This window comes from Propithecus coquereli, unplaced genomic scaffold (assembly GCF_000956105.1).
Source record: "Propithecus coquereli isolate 6110/MARCELLA unplaced genomic scaffold, Pcoq_1.0 Scaffold756, whole genome shotgun sequence".
Lineage (NCBI taxonomy): Eukaryota > Metazoa > Chordata > Mammalia > Primates > Indriidae > Propithecus > Propithecus coquereli.
Genome location: NW_012153685.1, coordinates 563,241 through 584,644, shown reverse-complemented (window position 1 = coordinate 584,644; position 21,404 = coordinate 563,241). Strand labels below are relative to the sequence as shown.

At 39.9% G+C, this 21,404-nt stretch overlaps 1 pseudogene; it reads left to right on the top strand.

Moving 5' to 3' along the window:
* The first annotated feature begins 238 nt into the window (after positions 1 to 238).
* Positions 239 to 2,180, top strand: LOC105824652 (annotated as a pseudogene).
* The last annotated feature ends 19,224 nt before the right edge of the window (positions 2,181 to 21,404 follow it).

The following is a 21,404-nucleotide window of genomic DNA, read 5'->3' as shown; positions in this document are numbered from 1 at the left end:
GGTGAATAAGTAAGAAGGAAAATAACTGGTGAGTTTTAATCCGAAATGGGCACTCATCTCTTTCCAAGGAGGAGAAGAGACCAAGGGAAGGGAACATTTGTCCATGTAGTGAACTGGTAGCCTGGGCAGTGGCCTGATCTTCTGAGCTCCCCAGACTCCCTGATCTCAGCCCAAAATAGCTTCCAGTTTCCATTCTGCCAGTCACTTGGAGGCTTTACTAGGGAAGACAATTCATAAAATGACCCAGAATTCACCCTCCATAGGTGATAGGACAATCACTTCTTATATATCTTCTAGGTCTTAGCCCGTGAACAAATAATTTCCTAAAATTGTTTCTCTATCTACCCTGTTCCAAACAATCAAATTGGATTTTACCAACAAGTGGAGCTGCTTTCTATCCCTGACCCTGAGAGCTGAGAGCTTCCCAGAGCTCCCTGCCGTCTGCGACAGAGGGAATGCAGAAGGCAGGTCTCCTGGGTCCACTTGTGGACTCAAGGCTTATAACTTGTTGTTTTTTATTGTTGTTGTTTTTCGAAGTCCTAACCCTTAGGCCAATGGCAAACTGATTTATCTTCCCTGGGCAGTGCTTGCCAGACAACAGTCACTATGGCTAGAAAGGGGAGGGGCTGTGTCTAAATCGGAATGTTGGAGGTTTTCAACATTTTATCTCTGTCATTCTCTACTATAATCTCCATCTAACCACAAAAATGTGGCAGCTTTGATCATCTGATGTTATCTTTCTCTATCTCCCCACACCCTTTCAGGAAGGAGCCTTTACTTCTCCAGACTGAATTGCAGCACAAATTCACTCCTCCGCAGAGTGGATTGTTCAGTCCTTTTCTCTCTGCTCCATGCAAGCAGCCTGAATCTGAGAATCTGAGATCTGATTTAAAGGCTTTCTCCATTCAATGACCACTTCTTATTAGGCAATGGCAATTTGAGCAATTATCTGTAGAGCCCTCCCGGAGCATGAGTGCTTGCTCTGCCTCCCTGCCTCCCCCTCCCCTCACCCCCCACACACATTTTCCACCAAAGTTCTCTTTTTCATGCAGATCACTGGTACATCATTCGGATAGTTTCTGCACCACTAATTGAGGATAATTGTGTTAATAAGACATCCCCATCTTCCAAAGCACAAGCTGCTTCCAAAAAGAGAAGCAAAAAGAAAAACCTTTGTATTTGGTGGTTTTTCCCATTCAGTCACCTGCTCCCCTGCTTGGGTTCAGGAGCTGGCTTGCCTCCCGCTGTCACTGTGCTGGTTGGGTGACTCCACTCTCTCCAAGAGAATCCTCTGAGGGGCACACGACTTTGCAGCAACGCTCCCTTGCTCTTCCTCCTCCTTTCTGGAATGGCTTTGAGAATTTAGACTAGGGGCTGCCAGCCTGGACATCTGTTTAGTTTTCCCTGGGAAGACTGCCCAACAAACTACCTGGGTGCCCTAGAAATCACAGTTACAGAGGCCCAGGGGTGATGACTAAGCACCGTAAGTCGCTATCTGCCCCTTTTAGTCCATTCGAGAGGTCTTTTCCCTGATGAGATGAAAATGATTTTTAAAAAAACAAAAAAAATTATTGCTACAGACCTATAGGTCATCAGCCTTGTGAAGTATTAGAGAAAGCATCCCCCATTCCAGGAGAGCTGGTCCTCAAATCTTAGCTGTTTGTCCAAATACTTGACATCAACTTCCTCTTGGAATGTACTCTATCTCAAAGAGAAGGAAAAAATAAACCAAATAGTTTGTTGCTTATAAGGTGGTAGGAAAAGGCCTTCACATGATAAGCTTGAACTTCTATTTTAAGACTTTATTTTTCCAAATAAATCCATATAAACAAGAATTTCAGAACCTAAATAGTCACTAAAAAACTGCTTCATTGCCTGTTTGCCTGAAGCCAAGGCTGGAGTTCCTTGGGCTGGATTCTGGTAAGACAGATCTCAGCTTGCAGTAAAAAAACAAACAACAGAAACCTTCTCCCCCTGTGTCTGAAGTCTTCCCCTGAAGCTGGCAGATGAGTCTGCACAAGCAGGATTAGAGGCTGTCCCAGATCTTCTTCCTTGTGCATTCTGTGGCTTTGCATGAAACAGTGTGTCTTTGTGGGGCTCTGTCCCTTAGGACAAGCAAAGGGGTAATGAAAAAGGACACCACGTGGGTCATCACAAAGCATCAGTGGGACAACCTATAAAAATATGGGGCAATATCTGTGCATATATCTCTTTTAGTTCTGCCCTCCCTCCTCCACCCCAACAGAGTCTTAAAACTTTAGTTTTGGGAGACCGACTTTGTTTTATTTTAAAATGTGTGCACAGTAATAAAAGTGAGAAAGCTATTCCAGTCTTCACCCATTCACCTGAGTAATGACTTCAATGCAATTTCTTTTTGTGCCCAGATCTTTGATTACATGAAAATTTGCAAAAAATAGACTCCTAAATATAATTGCAAATAGTCTTGCATTTTGGAGTAGTATTAGACTTGAGACCTGCCATCAAGGAGGTTGCTAACTAGAATGCTTACTCTATTTACTGTGTCCCAGGTGCTCTACTTGCATTTACTCATTTTATCTTCACCACCACATTTGAGACTTTATTTCCATTTTATGCTAGAGGAAACTGAGGCTCAGGGGGAATAGTTATTTGCCTAAGGTTACTCAGCTAGTAATTAAAGGAGCTTGGAACTCAAACTCATAGTTGTCCACTTCCAAAGCCCATATGTTAAGGAAAATTTTTGCTTGTGATAAAATACACACAACATAAAACTTACCGCCTTAATCATTGTTAAGTGTACAGTTAAGTAGTGTTCAGTACATTCACATTGCTGTGCAACCAGTTTCCAGAACTTTTTCAACTTCCCAAACTGAAACTCTGTATTCGTTAAGAACAACTCCCTGTCCCTGGTTGCTGACAACCACTATTCCACTTTCTGTCTTTATGAATGTGACTATTCTAGGTATCAAGTGGAATCATACAATATTTGTCCTTTGGTAATTTGCTTATTTCACTTAGCGCAATATCCTCAAGAGTCAACCATGTTTTCGCATGTGTCATAAATTATATTTGTAATGTCACAAATACATCTTTATATATTAGGTACCGATTAACACAGATTTATAATTATTTTTTATTCTTTGCCTTCTAAATTCTATAAAAAACATAAAATTGAGTTACAAGACAAAATTATAATAATAGTTTTCAAATTTGTCCATATGTTTGTCTTTATCAGAAAATTTTGTTTTTCTGTGGCCTCGAGTTATTGTCTAGTGTTCTTTCATTTCAACTTGAAGGACTCCCTTTAACATTTCTTGTAGGACAGGTCTAATGGCAATGAACTCCTTTGGCTTTTTTAAAATCTGGGAATCTCTTATTTTCTCCCCCACTTTTGAAGGGCAGTTTTGCTGGATATAGAATTCTCAGTAACAGCTTGTTTCGCTCCCACCCCCAGCATTTTAAATCTATCACCCCACTGTTTTGTTGTCTGCAAAGTTTCTGCTGGGATCTGCTGATAGTGTTATTAAGGATTCCTTGTATTTTTTTAAAGGAATTTTTAATACAAAAGACAGCTTGTCAGGAGCATGGGAGAAGCTGCCTCAAATCCATCTCCAAGGATCCCTTGTATTTCACAAGTTATTTTTCTTTTACTGTTTTCAAGATTTTCTTTGTCTTTGATGTTTGACTGTTTGATTGTGTTCTAGTCTGGATCTCACTGGATTATCGTACTTAGAGTTTGTTGAGCTTCTTATATTTGTAGATACATGTTTTTCTTCAAATTTCAGAAGTTTTTGGACATTATTTCTTCAAATACAGTAGTCACTCCTTATCTGCTGTTTTACTTTCTGTAGTTTCATTTACACACAGTCAACCACAGTTTGAAAATATTGAGTGAAAAATTCTAGAAATAAACAATTTATAAATTTTAAATCATATGATATTTTGAGTAGTATCATGAAATTTTGCACGTCCTACTGTGTCCTGCCTGGGACATGAATTATTCCTTTGTCCAGCATACCCATGGTGTATATGCTACCTGCCCATTACTCAGTTAGTAGCCATCTCAGTTAACAGATTGACTTTCATGATATCACAGTGCTCATGTTCAAGTAACCCTGACTTTACTTAATAATGGCTGCAAGGTATAACAGAGGTGATGCTGGCAATTGGAATGAGCCAAAGAAAAGTCATAAAGTTCTTCCTTTAAGTAAAAAGGTGGAAGTTCTCAACCTAATAAGGAAAGAAAAAAAAATTTATACCGTGGTTGTGGTTGCTAAGATCTATGTTAAGAAATCTTCTATCCATGAAATTGTGATGAAGGAAAAAAAAGTTGTACATAGGATATATAGAGTTTGTTTCTACTTGCAGTTTTCAAGGCATTCGCTGAGGGTCTTTGAATGCATATCCTGCAGATAAGGGGGGAGTACTGTAAGTTCTCTGTTCTTTCCTCTTGTCCTTCTAGAACTTCATAATGTGTATATTGGTATGCTTGATGGCACCCCATAGTCTTTTAGTCACTGCTCACTTTTCTTCATTCATTTTTCTTTTTGCTCCTCAGACTCAATAATTTCAAATGACTTGTCTTCCAGTTCATGGATGTTTTCTGCCTGTTCAAACCAAAATTATAATAATAGTTTATAAATTTGCCTATTAAACAAAGAGTTTCTATTTGTTATTGAACCACTCTAGTGAATTTTTCAATTCAGGTATTATGTTTTTCAGCTCCATAATTTCTATTTGGATTTTTTAAATAATTTCTCTCTCTTTGTTAATATCATTTTCTTTATGTATCTCTTTTATAATTCTCTTTAGTTGTTTGTCTATGTTCTTCTTTAGTTCGTTGAGCATATTTAACACAGTTATTCTAAAGTCTTTGTCAAGCAAGTCTGAGGCCTGTGTTTCTTCAGGGTCAGTTTCTGAAAATGTATTTTATTCTTTTGTATGGGTCATGTTTCCCTGTTTCTTTGTATGCCTTGTGATGCCTTGTTGAAATTTGAGCATTTAAAAAAAATAAGTCACCTTTCCCAGTCTTTGTGGACTTCCTCTATGCAGGAGCAGGCTTTCACTATTCAGTCTGGCATGAATGCTCAAGGTCTTCCCACACCTTTTCTGGGGAGTGTTTTCCCTATGCCTGGGTGTATGATTCCTCCTCCCATTCTTCTCTATACACAGATGCTTTTAAATTTCTTAATTTCCCTATGAGTCTCACATTTGCTTCTTCTCAGTGCTATAGATGTTCTATTGCATTTCCCCAGGCACCCACAGATCTGTAGTTCCATCGCAGCTGACGAACACCACAGCACCATCACTGCCTTCAACAGCCTCCAACCTTATATCCAAACTATGCCACGATTCCCATCAGCACTCTGAGTCAGATGAGACAGAAAACAGTCCCTTGGGCAGCTTCCAGATAGGTCAGAATGTTATAAACAAGTTCCACTATTTTCCTTTCATCCTGGGAGAGGAACCATGAATTGGACAACTTTCTCCCACTACACTACACTGCACCAGGGAGGTGGGAGAGCCAAGCTTAGCAATAATGCCACGGAATCTCCTACCATTTGAACATTTCCTTTTTTAGATTAGGCATTGGTTTAGTTGCTATGGATTCTTAACTGGTTTCTAGCATTCCTACAAAGCTTCTTTTTTCCATACGTTGTTGTTTAACTGGAATTTCCATGGGGGAGTAAGGCCTGGAGCTTCTTCATCCACCACCTTGCTGACGTTACTCTCAAGCTCAAATATCTTAACTACACCATATTGCTTTCCATCTGAAGACAAGACAGACACACAAAATAAAACAACTTAAGCAAGTGTACAATTAAGTAGAAAATCATGAGTACAGGATAAGGATAGAGGAAAATTATTAAATCTAGAATAATAAGAATAAACTTTCTGGAAGAAAAGAGGAAATTATGCTGGGTCTTACACAAATACACACACAAATTTACAAATTTTCATTGTTGAGGATCTTCTATAAAGGAAGAAATTTTGAGTCTCTAGATCCTACTAAGATCATTTTGAAACATTTTCCCTGAATCCAAGGATGAGGAAAAGGAACTTGGTCTTTCACAATAAAGGGTGAGAACTATTTATTTATTTATTTATTATTTTGGTAGACTGACAGTTGACATATAGAAGTAAGCTCTATGGGCTTTAGTATCTGTAGGGGACATAAACATTTTGAAAACCAATCACTCAGCAGACAAGAAGCTCTGTCATTAGAGAGGCATAAGTGGCTGAAATACTTCTGGCATGCCATAATTCTCAAGCATGCATAAATTGCTTAGATTAAGGTCAAGCTGACATTTGGAGTCTGAGATGGTGATGTGGTTGGGGTTTAAAAGATAGTTTGAAAGGCTTGTGTTTTACTCCATATTGTTTTTAACTGTCCCATTTGCCAGATGTTTATTCCTAGAGCATTTCCCACGAAAGTAGGGGAAATCCTTTTGAAAACCAGGATGGCTCAGACCCCTTTGGGCCAGCGATTTTAGACTAAACTAAATAAAACTGGGAAGAAAAAGGTGCTTGCAATGTGTTTGAAGATTCTGAAGAAATCCTCTACACAAAAACAACAAAGGCGGGACCAGGAAACAAAGTATTAATTTCATGTTCCCCCATTAGCTTACCACCTGTTCTGTCTGATTGTTACTCAGCACGGAAGGGGGAAAAGGCTAATCTGTCGCACATTTTTATTAACAAACTTGCAGAAAACCCTGCCTAATTATCCCACTGAACTTGTGTCCTCCCAATGGAAGGCAGTTTCCTGACCTGGCTGAGAGCCAACTGCGGCAAGCTGGTGTCCATAAGCATGGCTAATGACAGCCCACTTTCACTCCAGGAGTGCCATAATTGCCCAGAGCAGTTTACAGATCCATTATTTTATGGCCATATTTCAGAAGGAGCAGTTGGAGGTTGGCAGAGTAGGATTCCTGGTAGTGCAGTGTATGGGACCAGCTTTACTTTGGACCCCAGATCATTTCTTGTTAAAGAAAATTCAATGTGCTTTCCCCCTAAAACAACCACTTTCCTGACACAATCTACCAAAGAGCCATAGTGATGGTAAGGTAGTTGGGAAAAGGGAAGGAGTCCTTCTGGAAGTCAGAAGCCCTCATTCACTCCTTCTCCAGCCCTGAGCAACCTGGGCTAGCCACAAAAATCACAGAAATCAGAACCCCATCTACTTACAGACCAGCAGTTCTATAGGATGCTATTTTCCTGGGTTAGAGACTTACTGAGTAGACATGCAACAAATATTTCTTGTAAAATACATTATGCACCAGAGACTAATCTCAATTCTCAGACTATAACTTTAAATATTAATAAGGCAAAGCCCCTGCCCTTCACGGAGCTTACAATCTCATAATAGGAAGACAATAAATAAACATACACATAATGCGATGTCAAGAATTGTAGTAGTACAATTAGTACCGTGGAAAAAATAAAGGAGGAGTGTATAGAAAGAGGGTGGGGCTATTTTATCCAGGGCTCTGAGGGACATCTTTCGGAGGTAACCTTTGAGTAGAAACCCTCTTGAAGGAGGGAAGGAGTTATATGGATATATAAAGCTAGAGTGCTTTAGCTGAGGGAACTATTGGGTATGTACCAAGTACAACAAAGGGATCAGTGTGAGCACAATGGTCAAAGACAAAAGTAGGAGGTGAGAACATGGAGGAAGCAGGGGTGTGACACACAGGGTCTTCCAGGGCTTTTTCAGAAGTTTTGATTTACTCTGACGTGCTACTGAAGCACCTTGAATGGGGGAATCGCACACTCTTATCTTGGATGTGAAGTTTCTGGGTGCTCTGCAGGCGTGGACCCCGGGAAGGCAAGTGCAGGTGAGAGAGACCAGGAGGGTCTGGCTGTGCTGGGATTCCCAGGAAGATGTGATGGGGCTTGGACTGTGGTCATGACTTTACAGGTGGAGAAACAACACTCAGAACAAGTGATGCCCAAAGCCACCAGGAATTACTCCACGCAACTTGGTTTTTCCTAATCCTCCCTTTCTTAGGATTAAAAACATTCAAGCTATGATAAAAGGTTTGTCATTTGGCTATTTCTTACCAGGTGCAGGCCTCATCTTTTCCTCCAGGTTTTTAGAAACACCAAGTGAATGACCACACTCCATGGCCCCTGTTGTCTGTGGTGATGGTGACTTACCTGTTTCGTTTTTCCCCAGGTGCTGCTATGCTACTTGGAGAAGGATGGCACCATGACTGTCACAAGTCCCAAGACTGGAAGGAGAAAGCTTGGGTTCAAGCCCAGGCTCTGACAGTTACTGGGTCGCCTTGGACAAGTGACTCAATCTCTTGTGCTTCAGTTTCCTCATTTGTAAAATGGAGATTATAGCAGTGCCTTCTTCCTAGGGTTTTGTTTGATGATTAAATAAAATATGTAAGAGCCTTAGAATAATGTCTAGAATAAAGTGCTCAACTAATAACTATTATCCTCACAAAATGAATGACCCCTCTCCCTCCAAAGTCAGACATGAAAGGACAGACCACATAAGTAATCCTTCCAGATATAGCCTTAAAGTTTGGGGAATATAACATAAAAATCTTGATTTCCCTTGGTACCCATCGGAAATCCATCTTTTGGTAATAAATCTAGATTTGCTTTTCTCAAGATAAGTTTAACATTCTACAGGATCTTAGTAAGATTTTGGGCAAAAAGATATTCTTTGATAAAATAAATGCAAAATAATCAATTTAAAAAATTCATTTTCCAAGAGATTTCTTGAGCCTTTATTACAATAATTTATATTGTGACCATCCAAGGATCAGATACATATGTGGCATTTTTTTTTTAATTTGTAGGACCATGGAAATTTTTTTAAAGGAGTACCAGATTAATACTTTTGGAATACATTTAGTAAAATGATAGTATCAATTATATCAACTTACTTTCAGCCTTTGTCACTGGAATATAATTAATTTTAAAAGTTACTTGCATTTGATGTTCCAAAAAAAAACCCCTGTAAATAGTTTACTATATAAAAATATTTAGTGAACTGTAAAGTACATGCACTGTTGCGATTAGCTCCCTCAGATGGTAAGGGTTGTTTCCTAATTCCATTCCTTGAATAGAACAGGAGTTATTCATGTTCAAGTCATCCAAATGCTTTGTCCTTCATCATGTTTTGTCTTTCCCAGTCAGCACAGGCAGCCCTGAGGCAATGTCCTTTTCTAAATTTTTCCCACTCCTCTGCTAACGATAGTTGTCTTATTGAAGACTTTCTCCATGGTCCCCGTCTCTGTCCTAAAGCAATGGTGATCACAGGTTCAAAGTCCCCACAGTTTTGACCAAGGGTGATATCAGATCAGTTCAGCATACCATGCCCTTCTTGGGGAGATATTTTATAGGATTTTTGACTGAAACCTTATATTGAGGTGATTTCCTCAAGGATGGCCTCACAAAGATGCCCACACCATTGTCCTGTGTTGCAGCTGGAAACCGAGAGTTGACCTTATTTAATTTTACCAGATGCATGTGTGACCACACTGCCGTATTCCTGGCCACTCATATGGTTGACAATGGCTTGGCATTTCATTGGAAAAAAACAATTTTATGGATGACTTCAATCTTGATCTTAGTCAACAGAATCACCATCCTGTGCTATTTGTCACAGGTCAAAAAGGACCTACGCAAATAACCCTTTGTGAATAAAGGAGAAACAATTCAAAGTGCATGTCCTACTGAAGATGGGTCAGTCATAGCCACTCAACAGAAAGAAGTCCAGTTTGACGTTTGAATTTACATCTTTCTGTATTAGCATATATCTATGTTCTGTCTGACAATCTGGCTTTACAATATCCATTCATAAATATTCATGTGGGTCTAAATACTACATTTGTTAGTAGGTAAACTGGAAGTGTATATACCACATGGGATTTCTCACATCACAAGAGAAAATCAGATTGTTTATGTGAAAGCTTCACTTTCCCTAATGTTCACTCCATCCACTGCTAATAGTCTTTAAAATGTTTCAGAAAATAAATCCAGCTTTCAGGTGTGAAGGAATTTGCTAATTCTCCTGGTGTCTATTCCAAACAAGCTCTACCCTCCACCCTCCTACCCATGTAAGGCCCCAGATCACAGAAAGTAACAAATTCTTATAGGAACAAACATGAAAATAATTTCTCTTTCAGGCTTAGCAATGTAGCATGGAACATCCAGAAACTGGGATGGAAATGTGACCGTTTCTCTTTCTCCTGGATCAAAAGGTCATGAACCCGATGTTCAAATGAGCTGCTGGGTCTTTTCTTCATAAAATTTGCATTGCTCAAAATGTCAGGATTTAAAAAAAGAAAAAAAAATCCCCAAAGATGGAATCATGAAGACAAGGTAGAACCTTTTCATAAAATAGGAAGTTAATCTCCTAAGGTAACCTCCAATCAGTCTCTACAAAAGAGAAATATGAAGTACAGGTGACCCAATATTTGGGGAAAATGCTCATTAGTTCTCTGAGTCACTCCATCCTGGTCACCCATCACTTAGAGAAACCCACTGGCCCAGAGAAATCCAGATGAGAATAAGATATTATCATCTTAGCCCCAAAGGCATTCACATTCCCATTGAAAATATGCATCTACTGTGTTTACCAATACATGGTAACAGCAATAGTGTGAAATTCGTAAGACCCAGAATAAGTGCTACTCTAGGATGAGGTACAAGGTCCTCTGAGACGGCCTGCACCTTTTTCTCCCAATCTCTCTCCATCCCCTGCCATTCCTCTGATGCATGCTGTCAGGTTCCAGACAAACCAAGCAAGTTACCCTCATGACGGGATTAAGACCACTGGGACTTAATGATGCTATGTCTGAGGCTGTGAGAGGATAGGAGGTGAAGGAATTGCCTGAACAGAAGCCTGAAATAAGGGCAGATGTTGACTGCCTATTTGGGGGACCTATATCAGCAATCTGGGAGTACAGCAAAGCACACTCCAACCTCAGAGCCTAAGGGGTCTCATGCATGAAAAGCCGCAGGCGGCCTGACATGAAAACTTCTCACGGCTGTAGAGGTAGATTGCCATATGTCAACCCGGGAGAAGGGTCTCAAGGCTTCCATTGTTTGAACAGTGGGCCATGTTCCTTCTCTCCCTTTCTCTCAACAATGCCTCAGTTAATGTAAAACCAGTCTCCCAGTGGAAAGAATGTAGTTTCTTTGTTCCTTGATCAAATGGGTCACAGCTACTGAAGTTAGAGATTGATATCCATGTACATAGCTTGAGCTTGGGATAAAATCAGTTTACCTTGATCAAAAGGATTGTACCTACTGAAGAATTATGTGTTTTTCACTTCTAGAAAGGAGAAAGAAATTAGCTAGGACGCCTTGTGATTTTTGGGGGAGCCCCAAGACCTTTGATCATTGTATCCTGTGATTTATTCACATGAGATCATTGTATTTTGCAGCGTGGCAAAGAGAACGAAAAGCAAATGCTGGGTTTCAGTTGCCGCCGCCTTGGCACCAGAGTGCTGGTGGTCCCCTGATTTCCCCACTTTCTTAAATATTATTAATTATTTCTGTTATTATTAATTATTTCTGTTTCTGTGTCTTTGTTTCATTCATCTCTTGCAACACAGTCTGCCAGGGGACCCTATCTTTATTGGGGACGTCCTCAACCCCGATACCCTCATGCCGTAGAACTGCCTCCTACACTGAGGCCACTGCCAGAAGGTGAGGGAGAAAATGAAATGAATGGAAGACAAGATCCTTGTCTCAAGGGGTTTGGGCCCCCAAAATGTTAGCTTGCACACTGATCCGGGACATAATTAAACCAAACAAAATACTTGTTTTCAAAAGTTTGGACCCAAAATTTAGCTCATGTTTCAAATATGCAGATAGATAGAAAATGTAATATCAATTTTCATCTAAAGTCTCTGTTCCTTGGGTTAATGTGGATAGCACCAGTCACTTCTTGTGTCTCTCAAGAAACGGACTCAATTGCAAGCATATTATTTCCCACTTATCACGAGGTTAGAGCTAAAACGAAAACCTCTCCTTGCAGCAAACAAGTGATAAATTGATAATTACTCTGGCTAGCGTCTGGTCAGGTTAGATTTCAAGTCAAGTTAACTCAGTTTTAACTTAGCATTCTCAAGAGTAACACCAAGGAAAATGACAGCCAATAGCCTTTTGCTAAACTGCATCAGACACTTAAATGCCAAAATCACAAGCTTAAATATACCATTGTGTTCAGGAAAGTCTGCAAAATACATTAAGATCCCAAAGGTCTTCTGAGATATTTTCTCTCCTTCTTCAATATTTTCAGCCAGTGTTTCTACAAGAAGTTTGGGGCAGTGCAAAGGGTGTCACTTTTCCTCATAACCTATCTTTTTCTTTTGGTTTAATTACACACTGATTCTGTTGAAATCATAATAATTTTACTGGCGAAATACTTCAATGTGTCAAGGGTCTTTTCAAGTCTATGTCATAGGAGACACAAGGAATCAGAGGTGAAATATTATTTTCAATGATGATTTCTTCAACTTTTTTTACAAGTCAGATTGCTTAGTGAAAATAAATATTTTTAAGAAATGTGTCTTTAGTTTTTTTCTATTTCAAAATATCCGCCCATGAAATGATCTCTTTTTTCTCAACTATGCTAGGACTATAGTTGCTATAGTAAAACTCCAGGAGTTATGTACTATACATAATAAAACTGATAGTTTATTAAGTTTAATAATAAAGCTATGGGCAAAGCAAAGGCTAACATATTAGGGAGGTAAACCATTCTGACCCAGGCTATAGCTTTATAGATTTTTAGCATCTGCAGGTAGTTCTGCAGGATTTTACTATCTCCAGTTCAATATAGTCTTCTGATTAAAAGCCTACTTACTACTTATCTGGTTATTCTTTTATTAGCTTGAAGTCAGCATGTGTCACAGAATGCAATTTAGTCAGACACCTTGTCTAGGAGCAGATGGGAAGAATGCTTTGAAAAGATGAACAGTTATTCATTTAAGATTATAAAGAAGAAAACTGAGAATCCAAGGGGAGCCATGATCCTCAGAGAACTTTGGCTGTAGGAAAAAAATCTATCCCTTCTGTGGGGAATCTGTTCTTTGCAGCCTGAACCAGCTCTTCAACCATGTTCCACGGAGGCTAAGAAGAGAGGTGGCTGGAATCAAGCAATGGCTGAGCCCAGGGCACTCAGTGCATGCTGGAATGTGGTCAGACATCCCCGGTGTCTCCACACCTGTCTTTTCTGCCAACGTTCCCCAGTGCACATGGAGAGGTGTGATCAGGGAGCCACTGAGGTGTAATGGAAGCATCACCAAACCAAGACAGCTCATGTGGGTAGTACAGAAATGAGGGTGTGTGTTAGAAGAACTGTATTGGTCAGGGTTCTTCAGAGAAACAGAGAGAGAGGGATGAGAGGGGATTTATTGGGGAAATCATCTCAAATGATTATGGAGGCTGAGAAGTCACACAACAGGCTGTTTGCAAGGTGGCAACACTGGGATACTGGTAGCATGGCTCAGTCCGAGTCCAAAGCCTTAGAACCTGGGAGGCTGATGGTGTAGCAGTCCTGAGAACACAGGGGGCTGCTGGTGTAAGTCCCTGGAATTCTGATGTCCAAAGACAGGAGAATAAGAGTGTATCCCAGCTCTGGGAGACAGAAAGGAAATCACCTTTTTGCTCTTTCCACACCTACAGCTGACTGGACGGCACGTGTCCACACTGAAGGCAGATCTTGCCCACTTGGGCCACCGACTCACACACCAGTCTCCTCTGGAAACACCCTTAGAGACACATCTATAAATCAACCTTTACCAATTCTCCAGGTAATCCTTAATCCAGTCAAGTTGACACCAAAAATTAACCATCACAAATCCAGCCCTCATCAACATGGCACCCCGTACACGCTCCCTTAAACCCTATGTAATCTCCAAAAAAATACAGCAACAGTAACAACTCTGCCTGACATGATGCGACTGTTCTGTGTACAGTGAAAAATGCACTAATCCCTTCCCTAGAAGAAGAAGTAAAGTCCTTGCATGATGTCTACTCTTCTCCTGGATATTTTACAACATAAATACTATGACATAAAATTAACAATAAATACTGATACAAGGTCAATAAATCTTAGGTCACATAGTAAAGAAATAAGAGAGGGACAAAAGCAAAGATGTTTTCTTAATGTTGCACACACACACACACACAAATATGTATTCTTAACAAAATAGGGAGGAAATACGCATGACAATTACAATCCTCCTTGTTTCTGTGACTGGTCACATGGTCATAGTTGGTATTTATAATTACCTTCTTCTACTGCCCATTTTGTATTCCCTGTGCCTTCAGCAAGCACCTCAGCTCATCTGGATTCTCTACCTGATGACATGGCCCAAGCTTTCATTCCTAGAGAGTGTGGGCCATTCGTAGTCTTGACTGGGTTGGGTCATTGTAATTTCTCATTGACCTTAATCTTAGGGCATGGTAATACTAAGAGACGTGCTGAGGGAGCTCCTGTACTCCAGACATATTCCTTCTTACCTCCATTGTGGAGCAGGAGTCCAATTTCTCCTACAAGTCCAGATCAATCACCCCAGCAACACTGTAACTCTCTTCTTAGCCTATTGACTCAGAGCAGTGAGGAGCCAAAGTGGTCAGCTGGCAGTCTTAACTTCCAGATTAATGGGATCGTTGTTGTGACTCCTGGTGGCAGCATTCCTTCCTCTGGAACTAAGACCTCTAGCCCAGCAGAACATAAAGTCATGGGAACAGGAAATAAAAATATTACTAGTGGGCCACTAGCAGGAATGTTGCCACTCCCATTTCTGCCCCTTGATTCTTAGACCTGTGAATTCTTGCTATGGGAGAAAAAGTACCATATAATTGATGCTGATTCAGAGTATATACAGCCTTCTGGAGAACCTTGCCCCAGCTCTCCAAAGTATTGTCACCTAGCTGGCATTGTAAGTGTGACTTCAAAAGGCCGTTTCACCATTTTATCAAGCCAGCTGCTTCAGGATAATGGGGAACATGATAAAACCAGTGAGTTCCATGAGCATGAGCCCACTACCACACTTCTTTGGATATGAAGTGACCTCCTTGGTCAGAAGCAATGCTAGGTGCTTCCATGGCAGTGGATAAGGCATTCTGTGGGTCCACGAGTAGTAGTTTTGGCAGTCACATTGAGTGCAGGGAAAACAAATCCATACCCAGAGTAAGTGTCTATTCCAATAAGGACAAAACACTGTCCCTTCCATGGTGGAAGTCGTCCAGTGTACTCAACCAGCCACCAAGTAGTTGGCTAATCACTCCAGGAAATGGTGCCATATTGGGGCTCAATGTTGGTCTCTGCTGCTGGCAGATCAAATACTCATCCAGGTTGGCCTTAGTGAGTAGAAGTCTGTGTTGCTGAGCCCATGCATAACCTCTTTCCCTACCACAATGGCCACTATGTTCATGAGCCCATTAGGCAATGACAGGGATGGCTGGGGAAAGATGCTGACTAGTGTCTACAGATTTGGTCATTCTATCCATCCAATTATTAAATTTCTCCCTACTGAGGTCACCTTTGGTGAGCATAAACATGGGACACAAATATCTTCATATCTTTTGCTCACTCAGAGATATCTATCCATATACCTCTTCCCCAAATTCCTTTGCCACCAGTTTTCCAATCATGTTTCTTCCACATCCCTGACCATCCAGGTAAACCCCTGGCCACAGAGATGGTGGTAGCCATTCTGAGTCCCATATTTGCCATCCAGTCAGAAATGGCTCTACCATGCAGACACAAAAACTACATTAACTAGAGTCCCAGCTTTATGGTTGTGCAGGTCAGGTTCCCTGAGAAATTGACTCAAAGATACAAATTAATATGCAGAAAATGCTCTGTGGATCCATATACCTGTAGGAAAAGGGAAGGCAACAGGACTGCGCAGAGAGAGAAATGGTGCTGTGATTTGTCTCGACAAAGGCCACAGCCAATCCTGTAGGGAGCTCTGCTAAAGCTGGGGTGGCCCTGGAAGGTTGTCCTGCTTGGGGTACAGGGGTACAAGGCTTTGTACCTCAACATTGTCTGTCTAGTCATTGGATATAAGCTGCTGGTGGGCACAGCTGATGAGGGATGCTCGTTAGCCAGCAGCTAAGGAACAAGCCTTTCAGTTCCGAAGGGGGATGTGGGTGATGTATCTCAGTGTCCACTATAATGAGATAGATAAAAACCCTGAACACAATTCACTGCTCTGGCCTATATGATCTTTCCTGTACTTGATTCCAGATGCTTAAAAACCTTGAATGTTTTCTTCGCTGATGACATGACATATAATATTAAGCACTTAGAACTGTTCCTTGTATATTATACACATTCATTAAATATATTGTTATCATTATTATTATTTTTATAATTAATAAATGTCTCTTTGGGGACTGCATGTTGAGTCAAAGAAGGCACATGGAACTCACTGATAACCCAATTCTCTTAATCATGGACCTCACACTTCTGTAAGGAAGAGAAGACACGTGAGCATTACAGTAAGCTATTGTCACAGTATTTTGCTTTATCCTGAGTTTGTATTTCCTGGTTTAAAAGTATTTTTATTTGGTGAGCAACTTTGATGAGTAAGGGTAAGTTAATTCATTCTATCCAGCTACAGTCAAATAAGCACCAGCAAAAGTGCATGCTCCACTATTTATTACAAGTTCCTAAATCCCCTTTTTTCTACCAGGAAAGCATTTGTTCCTGATCAAATGTGAACAAACTCTTAGCCTGTGGTGGGGAGGCATGCACTGGGGTTTACAAGGATGTCTATTGTTTTGACTACCCACCATCCACTCCCCCTTTTTCCAGTACCCACTCCCAGACTTTTCCCCGGGAGCAAGCCTCCCTGCCATTCCTTGTCATACGGTCCAGTGCAGTGCCCTGCCCTGCCCTCAGCTAAGGGCAGGCACAAGAGAGCCAAGCCAGGCTAGCCTGTCTCTCTCTCCAGGGAATTTAATTCTAGAGACAAGTGAGTAAGGGGTTGGAGCTGATTCATCTTGTTGGTGGATGTCCAGATAAAAGTTCCATTAGTTTCTGCTGTGTTAAGTACTTTGTTCCACACCTTTTTGAAGCCCCGTTATCTAAAACTCCCGTTGATTCTGTAAGAGACCCTGGACTCTGCCAATGAATTGCTTTTTCTTTTTTGATTTAACAAAGGTCAGTTTGTATTGGATGTACCAAAGACACTAACTGGGGAAAGGACTAGATTCTTTTAACTAACGGATTTCTCCTGTAATGTGTACTTGCTTTCAACGAGGTGAGGAAACACAAAACCTTAGCTGGTGTTTGGTTTCTTCATCTGGAAGAGTTTATAAGTAAGGTTGAAGAGAGAGACCAAAAATAAGGACACCTCCATTAAACCCTTGAGTGAAGGTGTGCTGTAACTATAGCGTATATTTTATTTTAAACAACTCAGGAATTTGGATATTTGTATGCAGAGTTTTTCTTTTCTTATATATAGAAAAATCTGTAGGTTAACCAAGATTTGATTAAAGATGCCTATGTCATCTTTCAACAGTGATACTAAGAGCATGAAACTTTTATTGTATCCAAACTGGTCTATTGGGCTGGAATTCTGAAGAGTTTGGGTTTTTCTATTAGAAAGGGGCATCTTTTTCCAGAATGTCATTTGCTTAGGTATTTGCTTGCATCCTGCTGTGCGTTAGTGAGTAAGCATCGAGAAGCACATTATCTCAGATGAGGTAGGATATGGAGGAAAGTTCTGACAACAAAAATAGCATTTCCAAACCCATGACCTGGAATAAAATTCAATTCAATAATCCTTTATTGGGCATCTACTGTGTGCAACTTGCTATGCTAGCTTCTTCGAGTGGTTTTAAAGTGAATAAGACAAAGTCCTGCTTTAGAGAACATGCAAAATGCACATGAAAAGTCAGGATTGTTAGACAAAATAAGACAGGGAAATAAGTATGGGCTTGATGAAAGAGGTAGCATTTGAGTTAGGACTTGGTGGATAAGTAGGACATCGGCTGATAAAGCAAAAAGAATTGAAGTTTCAGAAATAAGGAGTAGCACAAGGAATTACATAGCATTGGAAAATTCAGTTCTCCATATTACCTAGTGTACGTAGAAAAGTGATGCTAGATAACATTGCAGGAGCAGGTTGGCATCCTCCTGGAGAGGATGATCAGTAATGCTCTTGGATGCATTTCTTCTTTCAGTAAGACAAGCGTGTCCACACGATTGCACCTGAACGATGGATTCTAACTCCCTGGAAGTGGAAGCTGGGCTATAGGAAATAAATCAACCTGTTTCAACCACACACAAACCCTTTCACACAACCCCTTTCACCACACACAAAAATTAACTTAAGATACATCACAGACCTAAACATAAAACTATAAAGCTTTGAGAATAGGAAAGCATAGGTGTTTCTTCATGACCTTGGAGTAGGCAATGATTTCTTAGGCAAGGCACAGAAAGTACTAACCATAAAAACATGGAACAATTAAACTTTTTACAATCAAAAATTCGCTAATGAAAGGTATCATTAAAAAGTGAAAAGCAAGACACGGATGTGGAGAGAATAGAAACAATCCATATTTCTGAAAATTGACCTTTATCCAGATGACATAAATAATTCCCACAATTCAGTAACAAAAAGACAAACAACAATAAAACACGAGAAAAAGTTTTGGACTAACATTTTACAAAAGAAGATATGGAATAACCAACTAGTATATGAAAAATTGCTCATAGCATTTTCATTTATAATAGCCAAAAATTGGAAATAAACCAATAGAAGAATGTATAAACAAAACTGTGGTATATGAAGTGAAATGCTACTCGGCAATAAAAAAGAATGAACTACTGTAGAAAGTACCAAACTTTTTGGTCTCGGGACCATTTTCTACTCCAAAAAATAATTGAGAACTCCAAAGAGCTTCCCTTATGTGTCTTATGGCTGTTGATATTTACCATATTAGAAATTAAAACTAATTTAAAAATATATATTCATTTATTCACTTTAACATAGCAATAATAATCTTATTACATGTTAACATAGGTGAAATGTTTTTAGGGAAATAACTATACTTGTCAAAACAAAAACATTTAGTGAGAAAATGTTGCTTTATTTGGGGGGAATCGCTTCAACGTCTAGCTTAATAACAGACATTTAGAGTCTCCTATCTGCTTCTTCATTCAATCTGCTGTAACATCATACTTCATTTAGCCTCGGGAAGACTATCCTGTGTACTTGTGAAAAAATAAGAATGGCAAAGGTAAATAAGTCCCTTAATTAATTATAAAAATAATTTTGACCTCATGGACACTCTGAAAGGGTCTTAGAGACTCCCAGGAATTTACTTTGGGAATCACTAAACTATTAATATACATAACACCATGGCTCTTAAAAACATTTGAGCAAAGGAAACCAAACCCAAAATGTAATGAGGTATTATTCCATCTATATGAAGTTTTAGACGAGGCAGAACTAATTTATGGTGATGGAAATCAGAACCTCACCTAATGGGAGGTGAGAATTGATGGGAATAAGGAAACTTCACAGAGATTTTTTATATCTTGATTTGGGTCAAGGTTGCGCAATTGGGAACATTGATTCTATGTTTGATTAAAACACACACAACTGTACACTGAAAATCTGTGCATTTCACTGCAAATTTTACCCCAATTTAAAAAAATCAATATAGAACTAAAATACTGGACAACAGTAGAATATAAGTTGAACGGAAATATGATTGGAGTTTAAATTGTTCTGAGGTCTCTTAGAATGAAGGGAAATATAGTTAATTGATCTTTTCTCTTCTAAAGTTAAACATGGATGTTAAAATTTCTAATTGTCCAAAGAATAGAAGCAGACAGTGAACCTCCCAGAGCAGTAGCAGGGAGAGAACGAAGGTGAACGTAGTGGGAAGGGCATTGCAGGGTCTTGAAGTCTCAATATTTTCAAAATAAGCAAGCTGGCAGAGGCAGGGGAGAAAATACAAAGTAACCAAAATAACAAGGTAGAAATGACATCACTGTGGAGCGACGACAAGGGTTCAGCTCGTGTCATTTCTTAACCAGATGTTACATTCGTGTGAATTTACACATTTCACTTAACTTCCCTTATAAAATAAAGACTTTGAACAAATTGATCTCCAAGGTTTTTCCACTTAACTCAGGGCCCAATTTGGAAGAAACTCTTGAAAGAGACAAAAATCACAACATAGACAAATATTAATATATAATCATAATGTATAGACAAATATTTACCTTTATGAGACTCCAAATGCCTTTTTTTTTTGTTTGTTTCCCTCAAAATGTAAACTCCGAAGCCCTTCGTTTGTCTGAGATTCCCTAGTGTAGCTAAGGGTTTGGCTCGAAAATGTTTTCAACTGAGATGAGAGATCTTCGCATTAACACTCATTTAAGAACCAGATAAATAAACGTCCACTCCCTTCAGCTCACTCAGTCTCTGGGTCTGTCCATAGCCTGCCTGCCTCTCTCCACCTCTTTCCTAGTGTTTGCCTCATTAATAGATTCAGTTGATACTTTCCCTGGGAATTTGCCACCTTTGTTGGGTGACTTGGGGCAAACAGTTTATCGGAGTCTGGGGTCCCTCGCAGACGGTAGACACTGGCTGGTGTCAGCGAGCAGCTCGTCCCTGGAGGACCCTGATAAATCCTTGACTAGTGTGCTAGCGGAAAGAGGGCAAGCACTCCCAGATGGTGTCAGGAAGTTACATGAGCACTTCTAGCTACTCACCTTTCAAGGCAAACTGAAGAAAGAGAAATGGATCCCTAAAGACAACTCGAAGGAGAAAGCTTGCAAGTAGAAGAGCACTATGAGCTTTTAGAGGATTTTTCTTTTCAGTTATTTCTTTATTACGAAGGAAAAGCATACATACCAGAAAAAGCATGCATACCAGGGAATCACAATGCAGTGCTACATCAAGAGATCAAACATTTAATTTCCTTTTTATTTATCTTTCCAGGAAAACATGGCTCAGTTCTCCGTGCATGTTTTCCTACAGAAAAGATTTACAATTGGAGTTGCTGAGAGATTCCCTAGGGATCAGCTGTTTCCAGAGAGCACTCCAGGAAACACTGGACACTACCAGTGTGAGTCCCCTCCCCTGGGCCGTCAATAGCCTGGCCTCTAATAGGGTTAACACTTATAAGGGGAGACAGGCACCCCATTCATTCTGATGAGGCTCTTAGTGCCAGGTGGCCCAGAAAATCTTTCCTCCCAGCAAAAGTGATCTCCAAACCACAAAGGCTTAAGTACCATTGCTTTCAACAATACCAGAATACCTTGCCTTAAGCTAAGGTAGGAGTGAAACTTATCATTTAACAATAGATGGGTGTTTGATACGTTTTTTTAACTTTAGTTTCTTTCAATGTAATATATTTACAAATGTTAAAAAGTCAAATCATATTATAAACTTCAGAATGAAAATGCCTAT